The following is a 12,500-nucleotide window of genomic DNA, read 5'->3' as shown; positions in this document are numbered from 1 at the left end:
TTTTAGTCCAATACACTTTATAAACTTGAATTCCTCTGTTTTTTTTTTTTTTCATTTGTTTTAAATTATGCTCTAAACGTGTTGGATTCTCCGTGTTGACACGTAGGGTATAATTTCGCGTTAACACGTTAAGTTTGTGTATTTCGTGAATCATGATGCTTTACTGCCACCAACTGGTGTATGGCGTTATTGCTGAAACAACATAAAGCCTTAACTTAAGAAAGCCACTCAACATCCCAATCCACATATGGTATATTGCCATCGGACGGGACCAGAGCGCTAGCGCGCGGCGCCCGTTAAATGATTTTTGCCGAGCCCGAGAGCGGGTCCAGTGCGCTCAGGGGAACACGCCACGAAGTTCCGCGCCCTCGCTGAGTCTCTACTCCTCACGTGGAAAGAGATATGAATAATCAAAGTTTGGGCCTTTTATCCGCAATTTTTCATCAGTCCACCAGGTGGCACATGGAATGTCCCAACACATGTATATTATATTGGGTTTGGGATGGGGTATTTCCGGCCTCCGAATATATTGGAAGTGGGATGGTTGTCCAATTGCTGTCAAATATATTGGAAGTGGGATGGTTGTCCAATTGCAATATATTCTGATGGTGTCAAATATATTGGAAGTGGGATGGTTGTCCAATTGTAATATATTCTGATGGTGTCAAATACATTGGAAGAGGGATGGTTGTCCAATGGCAATATATTCTGATGGTGTCAAATATATTGGAAGTGGGATGGTTGTCCTGATGGTGTCTAATATATTGGAAGTGGGATGGTTGTCCAATTGCAATATATTCTGATGGTGTCAAATATATTGGAAGAGGGATGGTTGTCCAATTGCAATATATTCTGATGGTGTCAAATATATTGGAAGTGGGATGGTTGTCCTGATGGTGTCTAATATATTGGAAGTGGGATGGTTGTCCAATTGCAATATATTCTGATGGTGTCAAATATATTGGAAGTGGGATGGTTGTCCAATTCCCATACATCCTGATGGTGTCAAATATATTGGAAGAGGGATGGTTGTCCAATTGCAATATATTCTGATGGTGTCAAATATATTGGAAGTGGGATGGTTGTCCTGATGGTGTCTAATATATTGGAAGTGGGATGGTTGTCCAATTGCAATATATTCTGATGGTGTCAAATATATTGGAAGTGGGATGGTTATCCTGATGGTGTCTAATATATTGGAAGTGGGATGGTTGTCCAATTGCAATATATTCTGATGGTGTCAAATATATTGGAAGTGGGATGGTTGTCCAATTCCCATACATCCTGATGGTGTCAAATATATTGTAAGTGGGATAGTTGTCCAATTCCCCTATATCCTGATGGTGTCAAATATATTGGAAATGAGATGGTTGTCCAATTACCATACATCCTTATGGCTTCAAATATATTGTAAGTGGGATGCTTGTTCAATTACCATATATATTGTGTCAAATATGTTCAAAGTGGGATGGTGTCCCATCACTACATATTGTCATCAGAGCACGTTTTAGGAAAACATAATTGTAATGTCTAAAAATACATTTAGCCATATATCCCATGACTCCCTGATCTCATATCTGTCTTTGGAGTTGTAAAATTCTACTGTCCAAAATCCATATATTTTTTTTTGACTTGAATATATTGGAAGTAGGATTATCAGATCTCAGCTTCAGAACAACATAAGAGGTTTTTACAAACGGGTCTATCTTTGTCTGGGTCTATCTTACTCAGCGTGTGAGTTTGGAGAAGATTGGAGAGAATAAATATTTTCACTCAAAAAAACTAAAAGGGGTCCCCCTATGAGTTGTTTTTAAGTGAAAAAATTTATGTCCTCCAATCATCTCCAAACTCACACCCTGAGTTGATGACACTCAGACTTAGACGAAACTGGTCTTACTTTGAAGATATTTCACTCCTAAGCCAAGATCTGATAATCCAACTTCCAATATATTCCAGTCAAAAACATATATGGGTTTTTGACAGTAGAATTTTACACTTCTAATTACAGAAAAAGGATCAGAGGGACTTGGGCTGTATGGAAACATGTATTTTTTTTAACTATATAAAATGTTTTCCCAAAATGTATAAGTCTTTACTTTAACCATCCCAATTGCAATATATTTGACACAAGTGTTATATATTATATTTAAGCAGTACATTTCTTCGTAGATGTCTTTCAGTAACTGTAAAACATTTATTTTAATTATTTGTAATTTGCTAAGACACATGGAAGACCTTTACATCCCGAGGTAGTGATAGCTTACAACCTGGTCTCACACCTACTTGTGATATAGTCACATATATAGGAGACTGCAATTCATGCTGAAAATATGCGATATGTCACGAATTGCAGATTACTATATCACGAGTAGGTGTGAGACCGGGCTGTAGCTTAACATTACTGGCTGATGTAACTTTGCTAACTGACAAAGCGACACATTTATGTTATGATTAAAACCAATATTTAACAAAAAATATATTCATTAAACACATGAAAAGTGTTGTATTCTAATCAAATGATATTTAAACTCCCGCACGAGTTATGCACAGGGGCCGTGTCTTCATTAATTCAGACTTATTATCCTGGATTTAAGTCCTTTATAGAGTATTTAGTTATTTTTTATAACGTCTCTTCCTTACACATGTAAACAATCGTACACACACAAAAATGCGTGTATTTGTATAACTAAAAATGTGAGTCTGTAAACAAGTTTTAGTCCCCACACCGAGATTATATCCATCTACACACAGACAAAGAGAGAGTCCACCAGTTTCGCTACACTACACTTTGTTTGGGTTTTTATGTACTGTTTCTAATTCTATATTTTTGTTGTGATATCAGTTATAATTGAATATGTATTTTGTCTCGTTCACCAGTGATATTTTTCAGTTACTGTAGTTAAAACAGCATTTAACTAATCCATACGGGCCTACTTACATATTCATGATTGGATTTACATCACACACTGTAGCTGACACGAAACATAAATCCTTTGTGAACGTAGTCCCTACGTTTCATCTGAATTATTCATAACATAGTGAGCGAAGCACTGACCTATGGCTACGTTGAGCCCTACGTGAGCAGTGTGAAGACAGCAATATTAGTAAGCTGATCCCCATAGCAACTGGAAGTTAATTTTTCACAATAAAAAACCTCTGGTGTTTAGTACCTTAAAATTTGTAAACATGCATATTATTATATAACTTCATTCATAACATGCTCTAAAGCTTTTCATAATTGTATATCAAACAAACATCACTATTCTCTCACACTATGTGTGTGACACATACTGAGATTTGACATTGATAAATTATGTGCATTCTTTTAATAGCATACTGCTAAACAATACAGTGTCAATACAAACCCATGGTGAAATTAACTTTCCAGATCCTCCTCTTTCTGTAAACGTATTGTATGTTTAACGATACATTAAGTTACTCATGTTTTATTTAATTATGTGTATCTACTTCTATATATAAATTAAGAGAGGATAAATCTCCTTCAAAATGAAATTGAACAAAAAATTCTGAATTAAAAAAGGGCTTTTTCAGCAGTTCAGTGGTGGTTGAAGTGAGGGGTTTATATATATATATATATATATATATATATATATATATATATATATATATGTGTGTGTGTGTGTGTGTGTGTGTGTGCTTTTAAACGTATTTATATATGTATAATGTTAATACAAAATCTCATAAAAAACATGGTCAAATCCAATACGCTTAGAGACCAACGACATTCCTTACACCTGGACCCCCATGACTACTGACGAAGAACACTCAGAAAAGTGACACTGAGCCTGCTGTGGGCCAACGCTGTTTTCTGACTGTGACTCTGAGCCGAGTGTAGTCAATTCACAAAAAACATTATAAGAACGCAGTACCAAAGCATGGCTCAATTTTGCATGTAGGTATTTGAGTATACACTAAGTAGGCTACAAGCTTATTGTTTTTAGTCCAATACACTTTATAAACTTGAATTCCTCTGTTTTTTTTTCATTTGTTTTAAATTATGCTCTAAACGTGTTGGATTCTCCGTGTTGACACGTAGCGTATAATTTCGTGTTAACACGTTAAGGTATTGACGCGTTATGAACGTGTTAACACGTTAAGTTTGTGTATTTCGTGAATCATGATGCTTTACTGCCACCAACTGGTGTATGGCGTTATTGCTGAAACAACATAAAGCCTTAACTTACCAAATAACGGAAACAATTCCAGTGTTTAATGTTCTGAACAATGTTTATGAGATTTTGTATAAACATTATACAAACATAATATTTATATAAACATAAATACGTTTAAAAGCGCACACAAACATAGATATATATACCCCTCACTTCAACCACCACTGAATTTACTGCTGAAAAAAGCCCTTTTTTAATTCAGATTTTTTTGTTCAATATAATTTTGAAGGAGATTTATCCTATCTTAACATATATAAGTATGTGGCCACAAATGGGTCCACAATTCCATTTAGACCTAACAGGTGGTGGTGGGGTCTTAGTTCCGAAAAGCCATTTAGTGGACAAAATAGCAGTTGCTTACCTCTTCGTAGTACCACACCATCCCAATCCACATATATGATACGCCGCTTGGTGGACCTTATCGGCCTAGCGCGCGGCGCCCCCTAGACGATTTACTTTGCAGAGCCCGGGGTCGGGTCCTGGGCACACGTGGTGAGAGCTAAAAATCCTCAAAGTTTGGGCCTTTTACCCGCACTTTTGCATCAATCCACCAGGTGGCTCCCGGAACGTCCCGATTCCAATATATTCCATTACAGGCAAATATATTGGGATTGGGATGGCGTATATATTTATCATTCGTTGAAGTGTTTTGTAATGTTTTTAATACTTTTAACATGCCCAACATCCATAGACATTAACATTTTTAAAGTGTTGGCTACTTTGATAAGGCAACACAAACGTCCTTTCACAAAGTTTCCAACTATCTTTGATATATGTATAATGCCAGTAAACCGACAAACACGTAACCACAGTGAGCCAGCCTGCCCTTCTGAAACTCTTGTCCGAACGCCTTACTTTCAAATTTTCAAGTTAGCTAATGTTACTGCTGCATTACTTAAGGTGGAAGCGAAAAATTTAAAAGCTTCTGAGCGAACACCAGTCAGAATGTCAACACTAGAACTATCAGGATTTTCATATACCCCCTTTTTCTACCAGAGGCTGCCAAATGGCAGTGCTGGGGTAATTTGCAACCCATTAGGCCACATTTTGTTATGTACATTAAGCCACTACTAGGTGCTAAAACGGGGGGATGGGTGATAGTGTGAACTGTGTTGACTGACAAAGCTCTGAGAGTCACAGCAGGCACAGACTTTCAGGAGTTTAGTTTAGGGCAACAGTCTCAACAAATAAAAAATATTTTGGTACTTTGGCAGTTTTCTCAGCTGCTGATAATTATTATTATAATCTTTCAAAAATATAATGAAATAATACTTGTTTATTTAGAATACACACAATAAAGAATTATTTAAGCTTTTTAGTTTATATTTGTTGATCTAATGCAGTATTATTTGATGTGAAACCTACAAAAACCTTGAGAAATATAAATAAAAAATTCAGTTAAGTAAAAATTGCTCAAAAATAGTATTTAAGTTTAATTTGAGTCATATTTACTTGTCAAGAAAAACACTTTGCCAATGGGGTGAGATATTTTGACTTAAAACAAGAAAAAATGTCCTGATAATATTCTTTTACTTGGGTTTTTAAATGTTTAAGTAAAAATGTCCTTTTTACAAGTAGCTGAGGGTTGTTTTTTGTATAAATTTATGTAAAAATATCTTTACCTATTGGCAGTTTTTCAAAAGACAAAAACTACTTAAAATAAGGTTACAACATATCAGAGCTATTTTGACTAATCAATATGCCACTTTTTGCACTGTGAAAACAATCCTACATTAGTACAAAGGAGGCAGTTTTTCAAAAGGCAAATTTACTTAAAATCTGAACTTTAGCTATTTTGACAAATCATCAGTGAGAAAACAATCCAAAATTAGTACAAAGGAGGCAGACTTGAGGTGTTTTGGAATTATAGTTCAAATAATGTCTTTGTGTGAGTTTTAGAGAAAGATGACTGCAGACACTGGAAAACTTGTTAATAAAGTGCATAAACTTTATATAATAAACTGCACCAAAGTAAATAGCCTATCTGGCTACATGCTGAGTGAAATAAAATAGAATAAACCTTTCTCACTATAGTACAATATTACAAATATACACGATGGAGGTAACTGAGATGGGTGTGTCAGTGTCAGTCAGGGTGTGTATTCCCTGCCACATACGCCGAGGGTCAGAGGAGGTAAAGTGCTCCTCAATCCAGAGTTTGTAGCAGTGCTTGGCTATAGCTGTTAGTCTCTTCATATTGCCAGGAACTCCAGTGGGCGGTACAAAGGACGCTTGTACCCTGAGCGCTTCTATGCTGAGGGATGCCATGCCAAGAAATCTCGGACCACCAGTCTTGTTTTTTGCCCTTCTTTTGTATGCATTAGGTTTCTCCATTTATGTGCATCTGCTTTTCTTTTTTCTGTAAATCAGGACCGGCGTTTGTAGCAGTGCTTGGCTATAGCTATTCCTCTCCTCAGGTTAGCTCTGGCCAAGCTGTATGCTTCCCGGCGTCCTGATCTGAAGGCAGCATCTCTGGCTTTGAGCAATGTGCGAACCTCTCTGTTTATCCAGGGCATTTGAATAGGGAATGTTAATTGTTATGGCAAACTTAAATTTAATGATTAAGTATCACCAGGAAGAAAGATCGATGCTCAAAGAATTCTTTGAGGAGAAGAGAGGAATAAGACAGACAGTCAAAGTCAGTCCACACAGTTGTTGATGTGTTTCAGGACAGAGTTAGTGTAGGTGTCCAAGTGGATGTGTGAGCCTGTGGAGGCTCGGGCAGCATACTCACTCCAGTCGGTGTGCTGGAACTGTTGCTGAAGGAAGGAGTCAGCCCCATCCATCCAGAACTTTACAGTTCTGGTTGAAGGCTTAATCCTCTGCATGACTGGAGTGTATTTGGGAAGCAGGAACAAAGAAAGATGATCGGAAAGTCCAAGATGGGGGTGGGGTGTTGTTTTGAAGCTGGTTAAAGTCGAACCAATGCTGAATCCGGTGTTTGTGCAGTGAATGTTAATTTCCAAAAGTGTCTGTCTGTCGTAACTGTAGTTCGCAAGAGTTATTTGCGCAAGAAAACTGGAGATAGCTAAGTACAGAAGTATAACATCACTAAAACCGGTAAGACGCTGAGCCTCGCAGTGTGATCGTGACGCCATCTTGGTCCTGGGAGACCAAGGACCATTTCCTATGGATATCAAGGTCCCAGAATCTGGAGGAAGAGAGGAGAGGCACGGAATCCACATTGCTCGAGGTACCCTGTAAAGTTTCCACAGTAAGTGGCGGTTTGGGGTCCCATGTCATCTGCTGGTGTGGGTCCACTGTATTTTCTGAGGTCCAAGGTCAACGCAGCCGCCTACCAGGGAGATTTAGATTACTTTATGCTTCCTTATGCTTCCAAGCGGGGTGGGTTAGTGCAGTGTGTAGTGCTGTTGAGAGCGAAGACACCCGCAAGTTCCACAGCACAAGCTCTTAGCACACGGCCAGGTACACCATCAGGGCCAGCTGCCTTCCGTGCATTCACTCTGCTCAGCATGCGACTGACGTCCGAAGTGGAAAGTACAAGTGGGTTGTCGTCGGTGGAGGATCGTTTATTGAAGATATCAATATCATCTGGTCGAAACGAGTGTAAAAGTTGTTCAGCTCATCAGGGAGTGAAGCACTGTTGGTACATGGAACAAAGCTAGTTGGTTTATAGTCAGTCAGGGTGTGTATTCCCTACCACATACGCCGAGGGTCAGAGGAGGTAAAGTGCTCCTCAATCCGGCGTTTGTAGCAGTGCTTGGATATAGCTATTAGTCTCTTCATATTGCCAGGAACTCCAGTGGGCGGTACAAAGGACGCTCGTACCCTGAGCGCTTCTATGCTGAGGGATGCCATGGTAAGAAATCTCAGACCACCAGTCTTGTTTTTTGCCCTTCTTTTGTACGCATTAGGTTTTTCCATTTATGTGCATCTGCTTTTGTTTTTTTTGTGAATCAGGACCGGCGTTTGTAGCAGTGCTTGGCTATAGCTATTCCTCTCCTCAGGTTAGCTCTGACCAAGCTGTATGCTTCCCGGCGTCCTGATCTGAAGGCAGCATCTCTGGCTTTGAGCAGAGTGCGAACCTCTCTGTTCATCCAGGGCTTCTGATTAGGGAATGTTAATTATTATGGCAAACTTAAAATTAGTGATTAAGTATCACCAGGAAGGAAGATTGACGCTCAAAGAATTCTTTGAGGAGAAGAGAGGAATAAGACAGACAGTCAAAGATTGCGTGAATCCGGTGTTTGTGCAGTGAATGTTAATTTCCAAAAGAGTCTGTCTCTTGTAGCTGTAGTTCGCAAGAGTTATTTGCGCAAGAAAACTGGAGATAGCTAAGTACAGAAGTATAACATCACTAAAACTGGTAAGACGCTGAGCCTCGCAGTGTGATCGCGATGCCATCTTGGTCCTGGGAGACCAAGGACCATTTCCTATAGAAATCAAGGTCCCAGAATCTGGAGGAAGAGAGGAGAGGCACGGAATCCACATTGCTCGAGGTACCCTGTAAAGTTTCCACAGTCAGTGGCGGTTTGGGGTCCCATGTCATCTGCTGGTGTGGGTCCACTGTATTTTCTGAGGTCCAAGGTCAACGCAGCCGCCTACCAGGGAGATTTAGATTACTTTATGCTTCCAAGCGAGGTGGGTTAGTGCAGTGTGTAGTGCTGTTGAGATAGCGTCCTCGGTGGATCTGTTGCAACGATAAGCAAACTGGTGTGGGTCCAGCGTAGCAGGCAGGCAGGATTTCAAGTGAGAAAGAACTAGTCTTTTAAAGCACTTGGAAATTATTGGGGTGAGTGCTACAGGTCGAAAGTCATTAAAGTCTGAAGCAGTAGAATGCTTAGGCACAGGCACAATAATGGCTGACTTAAAGATAGATGGTACAGCTGCCTGGGCAAGCGAAACATTAAAGATGTGAGCGAAGACACCCGCAAGTTCCACAGCACAAGCTCTTAGCACACGGCCAGGTACACCATCAGGGCAAGCTGCCTTCTGTGCATTCACTCTGCTCAGCATGTGACTGACGTCCGAATTGGAAAGTACAAGTGGGTTGTCGTCGGTGGAGGATCGTTTATTGAAGATATCAATATCATCTGGTCGAAACGAGCGTAGAAGTTGTTCAGCTCATCAGGGAGTGAAGCACTGTTGGTAGATGGAACAAAGCTAGTTGGTTTATAGTCAGTCAGGGTGTGTATTCCCTGCCACATACGCCGAGGGTCAGAGGAGGTAAAGTGCTCCTCAATCCGTCGTTTGTAGCAGTGCTTGGCTATAGCTATTAGTCTCTTCATATTGCCAGGGACTCCAGTGGGCGGTACAGAGGACGCTTGTACCCTGAGCGCTTGTTGATGCATTTCAGGACAGAGTTAGTGTAGGTGTCCAAGTGGATGTGTGAGCCTGTGCAGGCTCGGGCAGCATACTCACTCCAGTCGGTGTGCTGGAACTGTTGCTGAAGGAAGGAGTCAGCCCCATCCATCCAGAACTTTACAGTTCTGGTTGAAGGCTTAATCCTCTGCATGACTGGAGTGTATTTGGGAAGCAGGAACAAAGAAAGATGATCGGAAAGTCCAAGATGGGGGAGGGGTGTTGTTTTGAAGCTGGTTAAAGTCCAACCGATGCTGAATCCGGTGTTTGTGCAGTGAATGTTAATTTCCAAAAGTGTCTGTCTGTCGTAACTGTAGTTCGCAAGAGTTATTTGCGCAAGAAAACTGGAGATAGCTAAGTACAGAAGTATAACATCACTAAAACCGGTAAGACGCTGAGCCTCGCAGTGTGATCGCGATGCCATCTTGGTCCTGGAAGACCAAGGACCATTTCCTATAGAAATCAAGGTCCCAGAATCTGGAGGAAGAGAGGAGAGGCACGGAATCCACATTGTTCGAGCTACCCTGTAAAGTTTCCACAGTCAGTGGCGGTTTGGTGTCCCATGTCATCTGCTGGTGTGGGTCCACTTTATTTTCTGAGGTCCAAGGTCGACGCAGCCGCCTACCAGGGAGATTTAGATTACTTTATGCTTCCTTATGCTTCCAAGCGAGGTGGGTTAGTGCAGTGTGTAGTGCTGTTGAGATAGCGTCCTCGGTGGATCTGTTGCAACGATAAGCAAACTGGTGTGGGTCCAGCGTAGCAGGCAGGCAGGATTTCAAGTGAGAAAGAACTAGTCTTTTAAAGCACTTGGAAATTATTGAGGTGGGTTATGCAGTGTGTAGTTCTGTTGAGAGCGAAGACACCCGCAAGTTCCACAGCACAAGCACTCAGCACACGGCCAGGTACACCATCAGGGCCAGCTGCCTTCCGTGCATTCACTCTACTCAGCATGCGACTGACGTCCGAAGTGGAAAGTACAAGTGGGTTGTCATCGGTGGAGGATCGTTTATTGAAGATATCATTATCATCTGGTCGAAACGAGCGTAAAAGTTGTTCAGCTTATCAGGGAGTGAAGCACTGTTGGTAAATGGAACAAAGCTAGTTGGTTTATAGTCAGTCAGGGCGTGTATTCCCTGCCACGTACACCGAGGGTCAGAGGAGGTAAAGTGCTCCTCAATCCGGCATTTGTAGCAGTGCTTGGCTATAGCTATTAGTCTCTTCATATTGCCAGGAACTCCAGTGGGCGGTACAAAGGACGCTCGTACCCTGAGCGCTTCTATGCTGAGGGATGCCATGGTAAGAAATCTCAGACCACCAGTCTTGTTTTTTGCCCTTCTTTTGTACGCATTAGGTTTTTCCATTTATGTGCATCTGCTTTTGTTTTTTTTGTGAATCAGGACCGGCGTTTGTAGCAGTGCTTGGCTATAGCTATTCCTCTCCTCAGGTTAGCTCTGACCAAGCTGTATGCTTCCCTGCATCCTGATCTGAAGGCAGCATCTCTGGCTTTGAGCAGAGTGCGAACCTCTCTGTTCATCCAGGGCTTCTGATTAGGGAATGTTAATTATTATGGCAAACTTAAAATTAATGATTAAGTATCACCAGGAAGAAAGATCGACGCTCAAAGAATTCTTTGAGGAGAAGAGAGGAATAAGACAGACAGTCAAAGATTCTCTCTTATCTCTTGAATTTATTGAACAAATCCAAGCCATATATAGGACCCCAGTCACGTACACCATTATTAGATCATGTCTCGTTCCATCAACCCAAACATTCCCTTATTGGTGCCTCGTCATCTCCCTTTTATCTCCGTCCTCTTCGTATTGCCAGGAACTCCAGTGGGCGGTACAAGGACACTTGTACAAGCGCCTCTATGCTAAGGAATGTCATGTTAAGAAATCTTGGACCCTCGTCAACGTCAGAGAGGATCCCAGGCATGTCGCACCCCTTCTGCATAGGAGGTTATTTCGGGCGGGCCGAGCACAACGTGGGCATGGGCGTTTCCAGTGCGGGGCCGTCAGGATTTCAGAGGGCAGTACGAAATGAAGGTGTCTGAACGATGACAACCGACGTGGAGATGCTGCTCTACCGGAAAACCAGACCCGCCTTGGGTAGGCACCTGCCAGGCTTCATAAAAAGAAGCAGAGGGATCCTACCCCATGCTGCGGGTCAGCTTCCAGGGATGGGTTTTGTTTACCCTTCCCGTACCTATCTTTGGGAGACTTAGGCGGCCAGTCCCCTACGCTGAGACAGTCCGAAAACGGCGGCCGCAGGCACAGCGATGTCCGGGGCTCTGCATCTGAACTCGTGGCCCCACTCCTGTTTGCCAGCGTGCCCCACGAATCGACATTTCCTGGTTCTCCTCTGTCGGGACAGCAGATCCGAAAGGAGTGCTGCTCCGAACAAACGCACCGAGAGTGGCCGCGCCCGACCCGGGGCCCCGAAAAGGGTCTCGGTAGGGCCGACCCACGTGGCGGGGAGTGACGTTTCACCCCCTTTTCCCACGGTGCAGCTACCTGGTTGATCCTGCCAGTAACATATGCTTGTCTCAAAGATTAAGCCATGCAGGTCTAAGTGCACACGGTCGGTACAGTGAAACTGCGAATGGCTCATTAAATCAGTTATGGTTCCTTTGATCGCTCCACACGTTACTCGGATAACTGTGGTAATTCCAGAGCTAATACATGCAAACGAGCGCTGACCTCTCGGGGGATGCGTGCATTTATCAGACCCAAAACCCATCCGGGGGGCTCGGGCCCCCCGGCCGCTTTGGTGACTCTAGATAACCTCGGGCCGATCGCGCGCCCTCTGCGGCGGCGACGTCTCATTCGAATGTCTGCCCTATCAACTTTCGATGGTACTATAGGCGCCTACCATGGTGACCACGGGTAACGGGGAATCAGGGTTCGATTCCGGAGAGGGAGCCTGAGAAACGGCTACCACATCCAAGGAAGGCAGCAGGCGCGCAAATTACCCATTCCCGACACG

The 12,500-nt window shown here is 42.3% G+C and overlaps 1 non-coding gene across 1 annotated transcript in view; it reads left to right on the top strand.

Annotated features, from left to right (window-relative positions):
• The first annotated feature begins 12,025 nt into the window (after positions 1–12,025).
• Positions 12,026–12,500, top strand: part of LOC136672408 (18S ribosomal RNA) — a 1,839-nt gene continuing 1,364 nt past the window's right edge. Inside the window, exon 1 of the ribosomal RNA XR_010795813.1 lies at positions 12,026–12,500. This exon is cut by the window's right edge and continues 1,364 nt beyond it. This is a non-coding gene — a ribosomal RNA (18S ribosomal RNA).

This window comes from Hoplias malabaricus, chromosome 16 (genome assembly GCF_029633855.1).
Source record: "Hoplias malabaricus isolate fHopMal1 chromosome 16, fHopMal1.hap1, whole genome shotgun sequence".
Taxonomy (NCBI): domain Eukaryota; kingdom Metazoa; phylum Chordata; class Actinopteri; order Characiformes; family Erythrinidae; genus Hoplias; species Hoplias malabaricus.
Note: the sequence above shows the minus strand (reverse complement) of the source record. Positions and strands in the feature narration are given on the sequence as shown.